This window comes from Puntigrus tetrazona, chromosome 20 (genome assembly GCF_018831695.1).
Source record: "Puntigrus tetrazona isolate hp1 chromosome 20, ASM1883169v1, whole genome shotgun sequence".
Classification (NCBI taxonomy): Eukaryota; Metazoa; Chordata; class Actinopteri; order Cypriniformes; family Cyprinidae; genus Puntigrus; species Puntigrus tetrazona.
The window spans coordinates 9,167,247-9,188,135 of record NC_056718.1 but is presented as its reverse complement, the minus strand read 5'-3'; positions in this window follow the sequence as shown (position 1 = coordinate 9,188,135).

The window sequence follows — 20,889 nt, the reverse complement described above, 5'->3', positions numbered from 1 at the left end:
TATAAGTAAAAGGAAATGTAATTTAAGTTTTGCAGGAGTCACATCACATGACATTTTTTAAATCTAAACTAAGACTGCTATGCAATAAAAAAGGCAAACCACATAGTGGAACTTACTAAATATAACCTATAAGTCTCCCCAAAAACAATTATATTTAGTAACACTGTCATGTCAAAAGTAGGCAAAATATCTGACTGATGTTTTAGTTGAAATATTGTATGCAAAAAAAAAGGTAATTACATAAACTTACCCAGACTTTTCTGTAGTTAATGTAATAATAATAAAATGAGTATTGATTGACATCTAATCATGATGTACAAAAAAAAGAGTTGTATACAATTTCATGTGTGAACTCAATTTCTAGTTTACTTTTTAATAAATTAATATAAAATTGGTTTCACGCGTGAAGTATTTCGGCTGTTTTTGTCGCTACCCGCTCAAACCTCACAAAAACACAAAACAGAAATGCCACACACACACACAAACATACACCCCGAGTCTGTGCCCTCTGAACTCCCGAGGCCGTAGTCAATCAGCAGGACTTCCTGTTTCCAAGGAACCCAGCAGAACCTCTGCTCATCGTTCCGCCATCTGCCCTGATAGCACCAATGCTTCATATCCTCTGAGCCGGCATTCAATTTCAACACACACAACACACACACACACACACACACAACGTCGATCACTTGAGCTGCCTCAATTAAATAAAACTCAAACCCAGGAAACGCTCAAAGCAGACAGCTGCAGAATGTTGCTTATTTCTCCTTTCGCGCAGCTAAAAGAGCTTACAAATGAACATGATTGTGATTACCAGCTATTTGTTTTGATCAAACTCTGCTATGCGGCATACATGGAAAAGAAATTAAAATCAGAACGATTAAACATCAACAGACTTAAATAGTAACCGAATGTGGAATCAATAACCAAGTTCAGTATTGCCAAAGGAAAACCACAACATCACCGACTTGACATGTAGCTCTTTGGATAAGGTTTAAAGCCTTAATAACAATGAGCTTCGGAGATAAATCTCTGCTCTTCATGGGTAGAGTATTAACAATGGTCCTGGAAGTACTCGGACACTACACTTGAATGAAAACGTGCCTGAAAAGCTTTTCTGCATGCTTCTGTAGAGCTTTGTAACACAGAAAACAAATGTTGGGAAAATCTAAACAACAAAAAATGCTGTATTAGATCAGTGGATACGTCACGTTGCATTCTGAAAGTCCCAAAACAGCAAAACATTTACTTTGCTGTTGTGGAAACACCAACCGTTTTGGAGACATTTTGCATTACAGTACATGACTCGCTCACCGACGGATCCTCTCCGGTGAATGGGTGCCGTCAGAACGAGAGTCCAAACAGCTGATAAAAACATTGCGGTAATTTAAAAAATATGGAGTCATTTGGATTACTATCAAATAAAGTCATGCGAAAAGCTGTGATTTTGTAAGAAATACACATTTTACTTTTAAACCGTTGATTTTGGCCAAAATATTCCATAACCAAAAATAACTATATGTTTTCGGGTGTTCGAAATCCGTTTTGAAACATTTTGCGCACATTAAAATAAAATATTAAACCATTTTTTTTACCATTTAGCACAAGCAGACTTTTCAAACTAAACGCTTCACAAAAAGATGCTTGTTCGATTCGAACATTAAAAAAACGTAGATATTCCTCCCAGTATTTGGTCACTTTGGTTGTCAAACGTTAAGCGATTGCACCTGCTCCGACACCTGCGTGAACTTGAGCCGAACGGACTTCATACAACCACTGAAAATGACATCGACTTCATTTGGTTTAAAAGTCAACACAAAAATGTGGAAAAAGCTCAGAGAAATGCTCTTGCCGTTTCCATTTGATGCAAAGACGTTCAAACATGTGACTTAAGTGCCCAAATATTTTGGGGGCCCGCTTTGGTTATTTTCTTAGCTAAATATGTTTATAGTGAATGTGTCATTTGCAAGACACGTCCGTGTTTTTTAACAGCAGTAAATGAGAAACTGTTTTCTTCCTTTACTTTAGAGAAAATAGCAATTATGTCATTTCCTAAGGTTAGAGCTCATGCATACTACCATCTCGGAGCTCGTGGTGGAGTAAACCCTATTCTGACAGCCCTCTTCCATTTACATTTAGACAGGAAGAGCTGTCATGGGCACTCGGGAGTGAGCTGAAATTAGTGTTTCCATAGCAACAGTTTTATTTACACTGTTCGGTGCAGCTGTAGATCTCACCAACGCTTTGCAGGGGTTGCTTTATTTTTTTCTGGTGATCTTAAATTGCGTCTGTCGTGTGTGTGTGTGTGTGTGTGTGTGTGTGTGTGTGTGTGTGTGTGTGTGTGTGTGTGTGTGTGCACGCGCGCTGTGCATGTGTAATTTACCACAGGTGTGAGCTTGGTGTGAGGTGTGGTACATTCTATATGGACAAAAACACATCAATGTACACTTTGCAGTTCTGCTTCATCAACCAAAACACACTCCCTCACTCATCAGTGTGCAAAACCCTGCCTTAATGCCTTGCAGGTGTCTCACTTTGATACCTCGTTCACTAAAACATTTCCACATGGAGACTGAGCCGAGGACTCCAGCTCATTCTATTTGTAAAACATTATCACACACACACACACACACACACACACACACACACACACACACACACACACACACACAAAGTGTCCGTCCTTACCCCACACAACACTGCTGTCTGCCTTAAGCATCTATTCAGCCATTACAGCTTTCTTGTTCACAATATGATTCATGGTTTTCCAGGAAAGCAGAAAAGATTTTCCTGGACTTTTTTTTTTTTAAAAAGTCAGACACTTTGAAGTACGATCACAGCTAACAATTTTGTTATTCTTTGTTAGTAAGAATGCTTTCATTGGGTTATGAAACTGTATTCATAGTCATTCACGTATAAAGTTATTTTAATGCTTTAAAATTAGGATTTAAAATTATAATTTTGTGTTTACTTTTGTATGGGAACATTTGTTTTAGAAATGCAAGTAACATTTACAGAACTCTATCCAAAATTACTTCAGTGGACAAATAAGACATTGTTTGGCAAATGTAAATTAATTATAGTTATGGTTAGTGCTGAATACATGAATACACTAATATTTTATTTTACCATGATTGAATGACATGTTTTATTAATATTGAAATAAAATATGTTTGATAAACAGAGTGCAATAAAAGCAGAGGTTGTTTTGTGTTAGGATGCATGCAAATGCAATAAACACAATTCTGGAAACATTTATTTATATTTTATATATATTTTTTTAGATTTTAGTTTTAAGATAATTTTGCCATGACATTTTTCAAATGTTGTATTTGTGTTTGTGCAGGAACGTTTTGTTTAGATCATTGAGAAAACATTTACAGAAAGTTACAAATAGCGGAAATGTTACAAATACATCTAGAAATTATATATAAAAAAACTTGTAATTTGAGTTTTGTTTAAATGTAAATTACATTCTGATATGTAAACAAAAAACTTGTTTTCTGGATTATATAATTGTTTTTACATTTGTGCCAGAATGTTTTGGTTAAAACATTTACAGAACATTAGCCAAAGTAAAGAAACTTACAGAATGTTGTTACAGAATTTTTTTTTTTTTTTTTTTTTGTGGCCAAATGTAAATGTTTTGCACGTACCATAAACAATCATAAATCCTAATAAACAACACTGTATCTATATACAGCTTTAACTGAACATATAGAGCATTTAATATTCTATTCCAGGATGTCATGTGACGACATCAATATGTAAAAGAATCGTTGAATCATTTTGAAAGCATAAAAAAATGAAAACTTTTCAAAACAACTGATTCACAGATCAAACTTTCCATCAATACTTTATAAAGTGAAGATAGAAATGTTGCCTGCAGAGAAACGGCTTCAATGCTTTGTAAAGTTTGAGATGCAGAAGAGAGCCTGGACTGTTTGATCTTACATGTGGAATGACTTCATCTAATAGTCTCCAAAAACCTTCCATTGTCACCGAAATATCCATTTTGTTGTTTGTGCAGCTGAAATGTGTTGATGAGACCTCCGTGCTTTGCCTCTGCTTGTTTTGATCACCACTGGCAGTCTTGTACAAGATGTTCCTGAATGTTACTAGACAATGTTTGCACCGAGATAAACAGCTGGGTCTTATGAATGGAAGATGCAAAGGCTTCTCAGACCTAGATAGATTCATGGAGAGGAACCGAGATTATCAATTATCCAAAAAGCAGCACCGCATGTACATTATCACCACAGACGTCAGCAGACAGACCTAGAGCGGCAAAACTTCCCATAAATGTTACTTATTCCCAGCTTTATTTTTACAAGACGCAAGGTCTTTTGCAAAACAATGGCTCAGAGTCTGTGTTGAAATCACAAACATAAATTAGGCTTCTAACTTGGGTTGTTAAACTGGGTCTTCAAAAAAAAGAGAGCTGTCAGACATGATGGATTTCAAGTACATATTTATCGTGCAATTGTTTTTGTAGCTGCTTGTGAAATTGAGCGCATTAAAAGGAGAGAAAAAAAATGGACCTAATCACACAAGTAAGAAAAATAAAAGTTAAACATGAAATCATTTTGAATTTTAAAAAGCCAAACATCAGCACGTCACAAATTTTTAAGCTAAATGAAAAATATGCAACCATTGCATACTGTTCAGGGCAGTTGTGTTTGTGTTTTTTGTCCTGTTCTTAAAATCCAGTCCTCGGGTATTTCGTTATAAAGAGCTAACAACGAACAGAACGTTCTACCAAAGCAAACGAGATGCCAGAAATACATCTTAAATCTTTCCTCATACTATTATTGTTCATGCACATTGCCCCGGTAGCCCTTAACCTTCATTAAACCTTCTTTAAACACCCACCCTCATCCTGCAGCCACGGGAAACCCTACCATTCATCAACCATAACCTCATACAACCATTTTCAACCCAAAACACTGCAGTCCCGTCCGATTCCAAAACATTATCAGACTTGGCCAGCTCTCAGACAATTAAAATAGCAGAACTAAACACATTCTGGCTTCATAGACCTACACGAATAGGAGTTTCCATGACCTATAGATAGTGACAGAGCAGTTGGTTTTCTCACAGGATGCTTCAGTCACTCTGTGGCTCTGTGGTTAAACCCTCATTACCACTAACTGGAGGGTAGATGGTTAGAATTCCCAGCGTAACACCACGGATGTGGATGTCATGGCTGAATGATCTCATGTCTATGACCAATATGTCAAACAGACTAAGGCATTTATCATGTGGTAAACTGCCATTTGGTGATAATTTCTACAGTTTTTTGTTTTAGTTAAATCTTGATTTTCGCTTCATGGATATCTTTTATATATATTTTTATATTTATTATTTCTAATTTTTATTTTATTGTTATTTTAGTTTTGCAGGCAATCAGCACTCTGGTCGATATTACCAATGAAGTACTGGGATTATTTGAAGGATTATTTGAAGCAGCCATACTTTTTAACATTCTTTTTCACGTATTGATAACATCTTGTAGTGTTATTTATTTCTAAACATATTTACATTAACAGTTTTTTCAATTGCAGTTATTTAATTGTCATTATGATGGAAATCTCATTTTCATTATATTTGATTAAGAAAATATTTGAGCATTATTTTTTTTCCCCAGAGATTAACAGCTGTGTTCCGTTCTTGCATTGTATCTCTGAACATAATTAGCAGTCCCTTAGTAGTACCCTAGTAGCATGTTTCTCTGACATATGGGTTAGATATTTGGCAACTCTGGCTCTTCAGCACCCCAAAGAGCCAGAAACACCCATATCTTGACGTAAAAGAACTAGCGGAGTAGTCGGAGTCAAGGGATGAAAAATCAGGATATTTGCCAGACATTTTGAAGGGTTGGGAAATGTTGTTTATTTCCCAAACTAGTGGGGTGTGGAGACATTTGAGTTACCAAAGCGATTGCAGTACGCCACTCTAGACGGAACAAACTATGCGCTTCGCTTAATTTAATATGAATTTGAAACATTGTAGCAGAAAGAAGGATTCCCATAAGTACTGCCAAAGCCTGGACACAAAGAGCAAGTTTTTCATCTGATGAAAGGACCATTTCTGTTTTCTGTACTGATTGCAGATTTTTCTCCCATCTCCATTTAACATGCAAAGAGAATGTTTTTGGGGGAAATAAGCATATAAAGCACCTACTCCTCTACCTCTGCCGTTAACGCACTCTGGTTTACAGTAAGGGTCTTTGATCCAGGAAGAGACCTGAGCTAAAAGAGCCAATGCTACAAGACACCGGAGCAACCCACATGTGGCAAAGGTATCAGTTAGAGAATAATATTAGTTTGCACCTGTCAGAGAAAGAGCTCTTCATAGTCAGCGAGGAGCCATCCATCATATCCGAGCCTCTGAGTCTAGTGCACTGACAGCGAGGGTGGGCAGATTACGCTGACCTCACATGTGTGAGCGTGTTGAAGCTACAGGGGCCTCGTGAAATCGATCGCGTTTATTCCGTTCTCTGGTTGGCATGTAGGAACCGATCCTCTAATATGATCAAACTAACTTACGCAGGATGCTGTTGCCAAAATGCTGTTTCTCTTAAAAACAAAGAAACACCTAACAACACACTTATTTTTCCAACCTCTGTGGATTTTTTGTGTAACACCGTTTTTAGGTGTCTTACTGCAGGCTTCACCCCAGTTTCAAAGAGAAATGTCCACCGGGCGGTGTTAAACGCAGCTTCAATACGTGATCCCTGGCACCTTTTATTGCGTTTATAAAGGTATGTATGCTGGGGTTCAGAATTAATACATATTATGCAACTGTAAAAAATGAAATTAGCAAAATATTATGACCCAATGAATGTATGAATATGCTGCGACAAGCAATCTTAATCACACGTTTTGATGTTCAAATTAAATTGATGAATTAGCAGAACTTTTGGGGCTTTATCAGCACGCCAAGAACTGAACCACTCCAAGACTGTCTCACTAAACTGCCTCATCACTTTCCAAAGCCAAACGGAAAGCTCAATATCTTCCCGATCTGGTGACCCAGAAATCCAAGCAGCAAACAAAATTTAAACCAATACTCTACAGGGTTCACCTTAGTCCACTGCGCACAGGGGGAAATGCCATGTTTGTTGATTCATTTACTCAGCGGAAAAAAACAATAAATCTCGCTAACAAGAAAAGACCTCCTCGTTGGTCATCCAATTTCAGTGCACCCCCGGAGTCTGAGGGGCCAGAACAGCCCTCGGGCGCATGTTGTGGTCCAGCTACTCTAAACTTGCGATGTGAATTATGAGAAGGGAGTGTGTCAGGGATCGGCAAGCACAGAAACGGCTCCGGTTTGAAAACCAACTTCTTAGTTTGTGTTGCAAGGTTCACGGCAGTAAATCTTCTAAGCTCAAGTGTGACATTTTAATATGAAATATTTCTCCTGTCCCTCCACCCAGATGACCCACTAGCACAACCCACAGCAGGAAGCTGCCCGTTTGTCTTACCAATGCATTGCTTTAGTCATTGGGTGAAGCTAACTGAGCAGAAATTGCATGTTTAGGCTTTCAAATATATTAAAGTGCTCTGAATGAGAATGCTAATTCAGTTTTTGCCACTGGATAAAATAGCGGTTTCCCTGGTAACGCTGTACACAAAGCAGCACTGTGCTCACAAACGCTGCTTTCTCAGGAATTACAGGCATGATGAAATGAAAATTAGACCAATCACTGCGGATTAGTGTCATGCAAAGAAGGGGTTTGGAAGAATTCATCGTTGAGCAAAGCGAGGTTTATTTTTTACCTTGAAAAAAATAAAGGCACATTATAAGACAATAAACGTGTTTTTTGACCTAGCACGAATGTCAACCTGCTGTTAAGGACTCTCAAAACCAAAAAATGACCTTTCATAACCCAAATTAGGGGCACTTTAAAAGTCTATGCTGATAAAATGAATGGTTGTGTTCAAACCATGCAAGGGTCCATTGAGGCCTTCAGCAAAACACCAAGCTAAATGAACTTGAAATAAATCTATTATTTAAAAAAAAAAAAAAAAAAAAAAAAGTTTCATAGAATTGGCAAATCTGTAATTATGTAGCATATCTACTGGAAAAGGGAATTTAGATTTGAATGTTTTGAATTTATTCATTTCAAATAAATGGTGTTGTAAATAAAAGAATTATGAAAAAAATACACAAAAATATTAACATACATAATAATTAAGTACATTTTCTTCAGGACCAAATTACAATCTTGAAATAAATAAAATGTTAATAATTAAAAATATATTTAAGTAAAAAAAATCTAATTGTAACCATTTTATAATTTGACTTTTTGCTTATGTTTTTTAAATCAAATACATGCATCCTTGTTGAGAGACTTCATTTACTTAAAATATAAAATGTACAGTGTAACAATGAATTAAAAACTGTTATACTGTATTACTGTGGTCAACATACATACAGGTTTTAAGTAAAATGTTACTCAAACTTCTTTCAAAAACATAATAATACACTCCCCTATAAGTCTAAGATAAAACTTGAAGGATGAACCTTGTCTTAGCTTTTAACAGCTACAGTATGCACCAGATATTATGATAAAGGTTAAAAGTCTGGCGTGTTGTCGCAGATACAGAACTGCCGAGTCATGAACCATTTGCTTTGGCTAGATCGAGCATAAATCAGGCGTTTATCTTTAGAGCCACCTTCACCATCAATAAGCTTACTCATACGGGATCTGCTGTATCCATCAGTCGAGACAAAAACAAAAACTGAAATCAATCCTCGTGAAGCCCAAATCAGAACTGCTCCTAAACATCAAGGCCATTTTCATAATCTTGAGACTACAAGCCTTAGCTGGTGTTATTTCATAGGGTCAAACGTACAATGCACAACTCTGCTTGAGAAATCCAGTGCCCAGATGCTCTCAAAAGTTCTGCACGGTTTTCTGGGTGTTTTCTGATGAAAAAACAAAAAAACAACAAGGCTGTAAAAACAACTTCACATGTCAAATCAAAATTCTGCTGCCTCAAGGCTTCAGAATCATCTTGAACGCCCTCAAAATCTCCCTGCTTTGAATCGCAAGATGAGTATTCCCAAAACGGCACATCCTTTGCTCATCAGCACATTGGAAACGCAGGCCTATCTGAAAAACTATTGTTTTGGATATCTCCGGTGGGGCATTTGCTTCATCAAGTCTTGAAACATGTGCTCCTCAAACTTGAACCATATGTCCCGAATGGCTGTATTTATCCAAAATGAGAAACAGGGCTGTCATGGAACCTACTGGCATGTTGGTGCCTTCTGGGCAGGTCCAGTCTTATGTTTTTATTTTAAAAGCATCTGAAATACCTTTAAGTATGCAGAGAGAGGAGAGTGAGGCCTTTTTGGGGAGAGCGTAAAGAATCTAAATGTGCTGAAGAATTGGATTTCTAGCTTTTGGTCATTAGAGGTACATACATTTTATATTAAATAATATATTTTTAAAAATGGATTTGATGCGATTTACCGTTCAAAAGCGACTTGCAACCAAATTTTTTTTACTTTGGAGGATTGCATTGCTCAAGACAGTTGTACTCACCCTCATGCGGTCCTGCATGTAAAAAAGAAGCCACAATATCAGTACATAAAAATATATATTGCTATTATGGGTGTAAATTTCACTTTATTAAAGCATAAATTAAATATATCAAATCTGATTGTTGAGGCACTGATCATTAAAAAAAAAAATCTATGCCTCTCTTTGTAAATGCAGCTATATATTTAATGTATAAAGTAGTCATTTACACAATAGATTAAGTAAATAAGAAAGTTAACAATTCCTATGAAACACACACACACACATATATCATCATATGTTCTATTTAGTAAACATAGCCTTTCTGTCAAAAATAATCAAATAATTTAAATTATTTTTTTGTCTGGTCTTTAAACACAAACACTTAAATATGAGCTCAGTTATTATTATTAATAATAATAATAATAATAATAATAATAATAATAATAATTTGTTTATATTGTTAGGTTTATCTATTATTATTTTTATTAAAACACAGAATTATGTTAAACAAATAAATAACATTTTATGAACTTTTGAGTAAACTCTTAAATTACACAAATTTTTTTCCATTCATTATTAAATCAATATCTACATTATATCCACAAAAAAGATTAATTTCTTTCACAAAAAAAAACGCGTTACAAATTACTTCTATTTCAAATAAATGCCGTTCTTTTCAACTTTCTACTCATAAAGAAAACAATAATTGTAGTTTAATCAATGATTAAATAACACAGCCTTGTCAGGGCAAGTTTAAAATATCTTATGGACTTCAAACGTAACGATAGTGTGCTTTCTGGTGTTATTCAACCAACACAGCAGATTCGATCAGACAAGCACCACATACTGCCAAGCTGGTCAATCACCATCTGCGCGCTATAAGGAAAAATCATTACATGAAAGTCAGTTGATTGCCTGTGATGAACCAGTGAAACTGCCCACCGCAGAATCAGCACGGGTTAACTGAGTCCCCCTGTTGAGTGAAAATCACTTTACACAGGGAAATGAGTTTCCACTTTCCGTGGATGTGTTTGCTGTAATCAAAGGCAGCGCAGTTCCCATAAAAAGGAGCGAGCGTACGCACGGGGGACGTTTCGCCTAATCACAGTTCCTCTCCGACTGGCTTAGTGAATAATTGGACCACTGTTTACAGTTTATTTGGCCCGTCTCGAGTGTGGATTAAACGACCTCCACAGCTGTATACCCAGAAATATGGATCTATAGATTGAGACCAAGAATAATAATCATGGAGCATGAAATTCTTAGTTGGCTCTAGATGGCAAAGATCATTACTGCAAACAGTTTTTGACCCAAACACATTAACCCACATTCAAGACGATTGCACATCCATATATACACTATATATTCAAACTATTAAACACATAAACGTAGCACGCTAACCATAATCAGCATATTGCACAATCTAAAGCAAGCCAAATTAATTTTAAACGGCTCAGCTAAAAAATTTAATTTACACCATCCATTTGATTCTGAGAAATTTTGCACTCCTTCCTCGCCAAGGATCCTCTGAAGTGAACGGGTGCCGTCAGAATGACAGTCCAAACGGCCGCTAAGAAACATCACAATAAACTACACATCTCCGGTCAACCAATCAATGTCCTGTAAAGCAAAAAGCTGCATGTTTGCAAACCTACTGCAACCCACTACAACCAAAATGAATATGTTTGAACTTAACCATCGCTTCTGGACAAAATCCACAATCCATACAGCGAGAACTCTTCCTCTAGTGAAAAAGCCCATTCCCGTTGTCCTCTTACATAAAAATACACAGACACATTTGCTTGTAAACAGTGCTTGATCCGTGCATATTTCTCTCCCGAGTCAGTCAGGATGTCTGCTTTAATGCAGAAAGCAATATCATTGATTACTGATTGATGTTTTGGCCAGAAGCAACATTAGTTATGTCTTAACGGTGGAGTTGTTTATTACAAACACACAGCTTCTTGCTTCACAAGATATTCATGTATTTCATTTACAGAGACAGAAAGCTCAAAAAGCTTTGTTTTGATAGTAAAAATCTGTTTTTGACAATTCATTGGCTCGATGCTAGTATGATATGAAGAAACAGAGGTCACCTAAGGGACAATTCGGAGATCTTAATACATTCTGTCAACCAAATGGCTTTTGTTATTCTGTTAAATGTGCACATTTAATAACCGATGATGCGCATTTCCATTTTTTCCCATTTCTTTATTGATTCCACACACAGCCCTTTTTTGGCGAGGACGTCTTTTCTAAACAACAAGCATCTAATGGAATAACGATGGTGCAATTAGAGAAGGCAAAGAGCAGAAAGAGCATGAGAAAAATGTGTTTGGATGAGCGTGAATTCCCTGTGCATGATGGGTAGTTTCATGAGACGGCACGTCTGGAGCACAAGTGCAAAATTGTACATGATAGACTCAGTGGGGCAAAAGGAGTGGATGGCATAACGTAATGGCCTCGATAATTCCTCCCATCCATCATGCTCTGTCGCTCTACTGCAGTAATGGAAGGCTGGTGTTGGTGTACATTTGGGAGCAATATCACTTAAACGACTACATACGCTTCTGAGCCTCCAGAGATACGCTGGATATCATAATTTATAGCAAAAACTCTGATGCAGGGCTCATATTTAAGCGGGAAGCAGCTGTTTGAAGTAAGAAGCACCTTAACGATAGGTTTGCTTATTACAAACACAAAGCTTTTCTCTTCAAAAAGATGTTAAAGGGTTACTCCACCCCAAAATAAAATATCGTCACTAATCACTTACCCTCATGCCGTTCCAAAATCATATCTTCATTCATCCTCTGAATACAATCTCATTGACTTCCAAATTATGAACGCTGTCAAGATCCATAAAAGTATGAAAGGCATCATCAGAATAGTTCATCTGTCATTATTGTTTTATTCTGTATTTTCAGAATCAATGAGAATATTTTTGTATGCAAAGAAAATGAATAAAGTCATTATTTCAACAATTCGTCTCTCCATGTCACCCCTCCACATCCCCATAGAGCCATTTTGTACAGCTTCTTAACATTACGGTTTAAGCACTGATGGCAAAAAGGACTATTTCGACGACGTCTTTCATACTTTTTTGGACCTTGACAGTGTTCATTACTTGGCAGTCGATGAGACAGTCACAGCTTTCTTCCCAAATATCTTAAATTGTGGGATAAATGACAAAATTGGAATTACTTGTCTTTATCGGCTTTTAACGGCACCCATTTACTGCAGAGGATCCACTGATGAGCAAGTGATGCGATGCTAAATCTATCCAAATCTGTTTGGATGAAGAAACAAACTCATCTACATCTCGAAAGGCCTGAGGGTGAGGACTCGAGTACAAAAACGTATAGTTAGTTAAGCGTCAATCGGTATAATTACATATAAATACAATGTAACAAGAACAAAAAGTCTAAAAATCTAAGCCAGATGGTTAATACAACTACTGAATTTGTTCATGTTGCAGTAAATGTCTAAAACGGAGGAGCTTGCGTAACGTTACACATGTTTCTTGATCTGCTTTTACCTCGGCCTAGCTCTAAACATCCGACAATCAAAAATATAAACCATCAACAGAACAAAGCAGCCATGCTAATGCACTGCACTGAAATAATAAAACCCTTTTGTTTAAAACAGCTGAACTTCATCACGATTGACTTATTTACATTATTTCTGTCAAAGTCTGTGCCATTTTGAAATTAAATATGACTTTGGCATGCGGTGTACAAGAATAACGATGTTTAAATGTTACACAACAAACACAAATGCTTTAAAAAAAATCGACTTGATTTAAACATGCAGATTAAAAAAAGCACTTGCAGATGTGTTATAATTTTCCCGGGTAAGAGTAGCAATGGCATTTATTGAACAACAGTTTTAGTGTCTCTGAATCATGGTACGTATCGTGGATCTCTCTTTATCATTAGTAAGGGATTTGTGACGGGTGGATGACAAGATTTCATCCATACTTGTACACACACATACAGATTTACTTCAAATATTTACTTAGCCTCAATCTGAAAAGGCACTTCATTTTCTCAGCTGAAGTTAAATCTAATTTCCATAGACTAACTCAAACCATAATCCATAAACCATGGTACAGCAGTATAAGACACAATCTAGAATTTTAAGGGCTCTCACAAAAACCGTAACTTCATCACGTAGTCCAGCTCAGAATCCCGGGGTCCGTTAAACACACGTGAGAGTCCGATGCAAACATTGGGTAAACCACATTAAAAACCTCTCCTCACTCTTCATGTTTACAGGCCCACGAGGGTTTGAATGATTTCCCCCTGTAAACAACATAAATTTTCCTCAAATAAAAAGGTCGATGGCTGTGGAAAAAGTGGACATCTCATAAAATACAACCAAAACAGCATTAAATTTTGCGGAATAAACTTAGTGGGCTACATACCACAGCAAACCAATGATTGCCGAGCGGTGAGGGAGTATTTATTGTAAAACGTATTAAATTGAAATGCTTAAAAATGTGTAATAAAGCTATATAGAGAGGATGAGCGTGACTGAGGTTTCCTACGGGGTTTCACTCAGGATATCCAGGGATGCACAAATAAATACCCAGAACATCTATCCTAACATCTATAAATATATAAAAAAAAATGTTTACAAACTTATAGAATAAATTGTAGAATAGCACTTGTAGAATAATATATTAAATATATTAATTGCTATAATTAATATATTGAAAAATGTGAAAGTGAAAATCAACCATATAATACAAAATATTATTATATATATATATATATATATATATATATATATATATATATATATATATATATATATATATATATATATATATATATATATATAAATAAAAGCTTCATTATATAATGAAGAGTAGCATAGACTTGTATGGTTTAATTTTTGATTGATTTTCCCTTTTAAAGTTCTCATCTTCATACAAGCTCTGCAGTTCAACTGATCTATGAACATCTCAGTCTGTGGAATGCATGAATAAGCCAAACTCTGCAGCGTTTACGATCGTTCTGTCTTTCATCATCTTACATTCTAACATCATTCAGTCCAACAATTCCTTTCACATTTCGTGTGACCTACTGATTGTCTGTGAGTGTTGAAGGCCCATAACCCTGTTCTATAAAGTGCGGCGTGGAAAAATAGACTATGAAACTGTTTTCCTAGTCTGTGCCAGCAAACACTAGTCATTAGAGCCGATAGGTTTTTTTTGGTTTTGCCTGGAGCTCTGCCAGTTTGGCTACAGTAACTACAGCGATTAAAGCCCTGGTGATGTAATCCGTAGGGAGCCTCTCCCCGTTGGCTGGTGTTAAATCACAGATAGCATGGTGATGCTGTGGTTTGGCCCCGAACCTTTGCGGGCCTTTTGGTTTGGTGGGAGGGGGTATATCATCCACACACATACGAGCTCTCAACAAGACTGGGCCTTTGCTGCAAAAAATGTGTAACGCTCCAACCTCAGTAATGCTCTACAGAGTCTAGAGTTGGAGATTTGAGATGCAGCTGAGAAGAAGAGATGGATGAATGGAAAGAAAAGCAGAGTGATTTGAATTTAGATCATTTAGAATTTGCTACAATAGGTGAATTGAAGGCAATTCAAAGAACAGAATTTTACTTTCCCGTCCGGACAACTAATCTGAATAAAACATCAAACTGCTCAGAGAGAATGAGACTGGTTCTGATTTTATTACATTTAGTATTCTGCAGTGAAGAAATTTTGAAGAAATCGAAATTAAAATGCTAGTAAACCTGGAAAACCACTAGCCACAGTGGCTGGTGAGCAAAAAAAGTTAATGTCAAGCTCTAAATATTATATAGACGAAATAACAACAATGTAGACATCTTCGTTCAAAAGTTTTCACTCCCCCAGACCTTAATGCATAGATTTCCCTTCTGGAGCATCAGTCAACTTTTGTAACAGTTGCATATGAAACCCTCAATTGTCCTCAGTGTGTAAATGAGATCTCACAATCATTTGTAAACATCTTTTATGTGAAATATCTTATTCAGATCAGTACTAAATAAACAATAACATGCGTTGCTGCTTATTTCAATGGAAGCAAATGACGACAATCTTCAAACAGGACTTGCTGTTTCAGTAGTACAGCCACGACAAATAACTTTTTAACATTATTTGAGCAAAAATACTTGTTTTCTGTTGCAAGTTTTTAACCATTGGTGAAACAATTAGATGTATTTACAACTTTTGAGTTGAAAGAATTATGTTTTAAAAGAGGAATAAATGCATGTACTTATATCAATTTTACATTTCTTTTTTAAAACTTAATAATAATAAAAATTAATAATAAAATAAAAATAATAATAATAAAAAAGAAGAAAATATACAAATAATTTTTTGTTAGGCAACATTATGGCAGAAATGCAAATGATGATTAAAGGTATACTGGTGTTTTTGCAATATTGACATTCTGAACATCCCGTGCTAAGAAAAAAATAATAATATAGAAAAACAGAAAAGGTACATGTAATTTTCTGCCAGGAATCCCACGACATAAGTTAAAGAGATAGAAATGAAAATACTCAATCTGAAGTTGTACCAAAAATACGGTTCCTATTGACTTTTTAATTTATTTTTATCAGAATTCAATGGATGCTAGCAATTCTTTTGGACTATTTTCGTTTTTGGCTAAACTGTCTTTTTAAGTTTACAGCGATTTGCTTTAACCATCAAAACATAAGGCTATGCAGTGTTGTGCATTATCATAAATAGAAGTATAACCTTTGTGAAAATTATGGAAATTCTTTTACTTCCCCAGTATGTGGAACACTATTTTACTGTCTTTTCTTAGAGTGCACAACAAAGAAGAAAAAGCGATCAAAATTCAAGTATCATGTTAACTTATTAAACAACTGTACGCCACAAACAGACCATAACTGTCCTTTTCTGTTGCAATGCCATTAGTTCATTTAACCATGATAATTAATCAACAGCTTTTGGTTGCTGGCCAGACACACTGGCATAATTACAGAATGAACGACTAATGAAAACTGCACTGTATTAACATTTACAGTCTCTCTATTTACACTTCATCAATAAGACACACTGGGCCGCCTCATGCACTGCCGACCGTCCTTGTGTGTCTGTGTGTGTTCTATGCTAATATTGACTCTGTCAGTTTGCTGTGAGCTCTGCTAATGGACTCTTCGCATTGCGATGTAAGCCACATGGATGGAGAGGAAATGCTCGGATGGCAGTCCTCCAGGTGGCCTTCACTTTTTCATGAATACGGCACCCTCTTCATTTAGGAGATCCTATAACATACCTTTGGTCTGCAATGGCAAAATATGTCAATTGTCTCGACACGTCACATTTTATGCATGCATCAGTCCAGATTTCCTATCACTATTTTTTTTATCTTTTCATCCATCCATTTGATGTCGTATCACCACCCTACCATCAATCCAGTCGTCCAATTATTCATCTCATCCTCCAAAATAAGATAAGATACCGGTTTAAAAATAACATGAGGGTGATTATATTATGTCGGAATATCCCTTTAAATTCTCAGACCCTGAGATTAGATTAAAAACTTTTTTGTTTGTGCGTGTTTGTTACTGGAGAGGTCAAAGCAGAGTTAAAGACCGTCTAGACAGGAGGACATCATCTCTGTCTCAGGGGCATATTGTGTCACAGACCGACACAGTCAGCTAATCTCTTTTTGACACAGACGGTACATAAAAGTGTGCCACGCTGAACTAGAGGTGCACTGTGTAATCCTGCAGGAAGAGGCACGGTCCGCTCGGCACTGCAGGATTTCAGGAGTGAGTTAAGATCATATCATAGCCGTGGAGAATTTCCAGAGGCACAACAATGGAACAGAAAACCTGCCACGGCTTACTTTTTCTTGCACAGACTCACTCTAGAGAGCAAACTCGAATCCGTCTCTGCATCCAATAACCCATAAAAAGCGCTTTATGTTACTCTGAGACTGACACTTTTATGGGTTTAATTGAGAGCCTCCGTTCTACAGTAATGCTGAACTGAAATGGATCACAAAACAATAAATACAGACAGAGTGAGACATTGGGCTGATCTCCTCTTAAGGGGACACAGTAAGAATGACATGCAGTCGTCGTTCATGTCCTTTTAGTGTCCAGATCTCTAAAGATAATATGCCAATAATGGTGCAAATGTGCGGTATGGAAGCTCATCATGCTATGGTAAATTATAATAATGATAGTTATATTACAAACATGATATAATGAGTCAATTATGGGTCAGCGTTGAGATACATTCTAAATTATGAAGCCTATTATGAGATAAAGCAGATAAATCATGACTTAAGTCAACGATGAAACAAACTGAGTATAAAAATGACTACCCAGTAATTTCAAAATGATGGGGTAGTCTCAATTATGAGATAAATCTAGTTTTTAACTTTTTATCTCATCGTTGTTTGTAGCATCTCTTAATTTTTTAATTGCAATTATGGCAAAGCATAAGCACGTTCTTGTGTACTCAAAGTACTCAAACACATGATTTTATGTTGAAATAATTTGTGCAAAAGTGATGCAACTGCTTGGTGAATATACCCTTTGTTTTTTTTACCTCTCCTTGCTCAGATGCACTCAGGGCGTGGGATATTTCCTCATCAATACCTCTTGGAATATTATATGCGCTTTTTCCATTACGGCGCTTGTCATTCTAATAGGCACCGTATTTGCTACACTTTCAGCAATTTCACAAACAGCGTCCTCATGAACTCTTCGTCCCGTCCTTTATGTATTTCCCAGTGACAAAATAAGCATACGCAATAAAAAGAAGAAAGAAAAAAAAAGTCAAAACATTTTCCCGTAAGAAGCGAGCACAAACATGGGATGTAGTCCCTGGCACATTTCTCCAGTTTGTAAAGAAACCACAAACATTGAGCAAAATGGAATATGAAGTGTTTGTTAGCTAAGCGAATATGAGCTGACTGGAATTTGTAGTGCTTTCTAACACATACAAACAGGGTGTAGAGGTTTGCTGCCAAACTCTGCTCGGAGATGGTTTGGACAGTGGTGTGGCTGTGGCTTAGTGGTTAAGCCACAGATTAAGCATGCTAGGTTATAAATTCGAACCCCAAAAGGGATAATTGATGAGTCGCCCCTATTAAGCCCTCCTGCAACGCTCTTTACACAAAGTTGCTTCAAGGGAATGCTCCTCATCGTGCAAAAAACCTAAAATAATCATTTCAAAGTCTCTTTGATTTAAAGTGTATGATAAATTAATCAAAGGGAATGTAAACGGACCAATACGTCACCAATTTAATATAACCTCTAGGGCTCCAGTGTTCAATTCAGATGGGCAGTCCTTTTCCTTTCCAAGATTGGAAAAAGTAAACATTCACATTCTAGAAAGCAATGCAGACCTCTGAGACGTCAAAGACAAGGTGTGGTCGAGAAAGAGGAAGAGGATGCTGGACATCCAGTCTATTTCCATCAAGCAACCAGAGACACGAAACGACACCGATACTTAGTTTAATTTCCTACATCAACAACAAGCGATGGCGACGCATTGAGCTGTCCTGTTATTTTTAATTGTGCGGGTGAGTGTTTTGTTCCTGTGTTTATAGTGAGATCGACGCTAGATGAAAGTTCACACTCTGAAGTGGAAGTGGATCTAAGACGCATTTCCATCAGAGTCTGTGGCTCACATGGCATGAGAGAAAGATCTGTCTCCTGCATTTCCTCAGAGGAAGAGAGGGATGCAGTATAATACAAAAAAAATAAAAATAACAAAACACACACACACACACACACACACACACACACATATATATATATACACATACACATACACATACACACTACAGTGTTTCCATCTGTGTTTCATTTTGCTGAATACATATTTTTCAGGGCGAACGATTAAAAATTTTTCCCTCATGGCTGACAAACAATCTCTCAGAACCTAATGAACATCATAATGCAGTACTTATTGCAGCCACATGGCGGAGCAGCACATTGAAAACTTTCTCAGTCAAAACACTGATACTGAGAGCTCAGCGTCTACCATTCTCTGCCTTTAGTCTTATGTTCCTTAAAACGTAGTCATGTCATCCAACAGTCAACTGGAAAAAAAAAGAAAATGATAAAAAGCACAACGAGGCATCCAAGTATTTGCTTGCTTTGCAGGCAGCAGAGAAACTCATGTTTACGAGAAGACGGAGAAAGCTGTAATCTGACCTGAAGCTGTTTTGACTGAGAAATTGTTTTTGGTTGGTTTCTCAGCGAGCCCAGTAGAGAAAAAAAAATAAAGTACAAGCCTTAATTAGTTTTAAAATCTTCACTCGAGAGTTCCAGCGCGTTGTCTTTGAACAACGATGTTTCTGAAGTATTGTTGGGGAGATTGCGACCGATGCCAAAGACACAAATGCGGAACATATGCAGCATGTGAATCTGGTTACATGTACAGTATGCGTGTGTTTGTTTCTTCAGTCTATGACACTATGGGAAATTCACAAGCTACTTATCAAAGGCTTTATATAACAGCAAGCCACGAAGAAATGGCAAAATCCAATTTTAGGACTGAAAACACCTGCGCGCGTACGCTTCTAAGATTAATGCTGTTTGCACAATAAAAAACAAAAAGAAATTGCATGCAAAACTGAAAACTCATCATTTACTATTACTTTGCTCTAAACTTGTTCAATAATTCAATACAATTAAAGAATAGCATATAGATAATGTGCATCAAATTAGGGTTCTTTTACTTGTAACAATAGCCATTCCAAAGAAATGTGCTTTGAAAGCGCCATAAAAAAATGTAATGGCGTTACAAATAACCATATTCATAAGCATTGTCCATATCATTTATGTGCTAGGTCTCTAAAGAGAAATCTGAGAACACATTGTTCTTACATGTCAGTTCTTTTCAGTGAACCGTTTACATCATTCACAAATGATTCATTCTTAAATGAGTTGAATTGGATACGAAATCGTTTCGATTTATCCAATACCTCAAACTCTACCGCTAAAAGCTTTCCGCAAACAACAGCATAAATTGTGACTTCTGCACGCAAATCTTCACAAAACTTTGAATAGCGTCTTATTAACCAGCGCTTTTATAGACCCGTCTAATACATTATATGAGATCAGTCAATGAAAAACGGTCACAGAATATTTTAGTCAATATTTTGGAGCGAAATATCACTTTAAAACAAATCGGTGGTGTAAAAGAAGTCTTGAACTGAAACCGCTTAGTAAATTGCTACCAATCACCGGAAAGCAACTTTCATTTCCAGTGAAGCCCTCCATGAGTAATCCTCAGATTAAGAGGAAATTACTGCATCTGTACACGCGTATCTCTTCACTGGAAGGTTATATTGAGTTTGTCTGCTGTATTCGTGCAG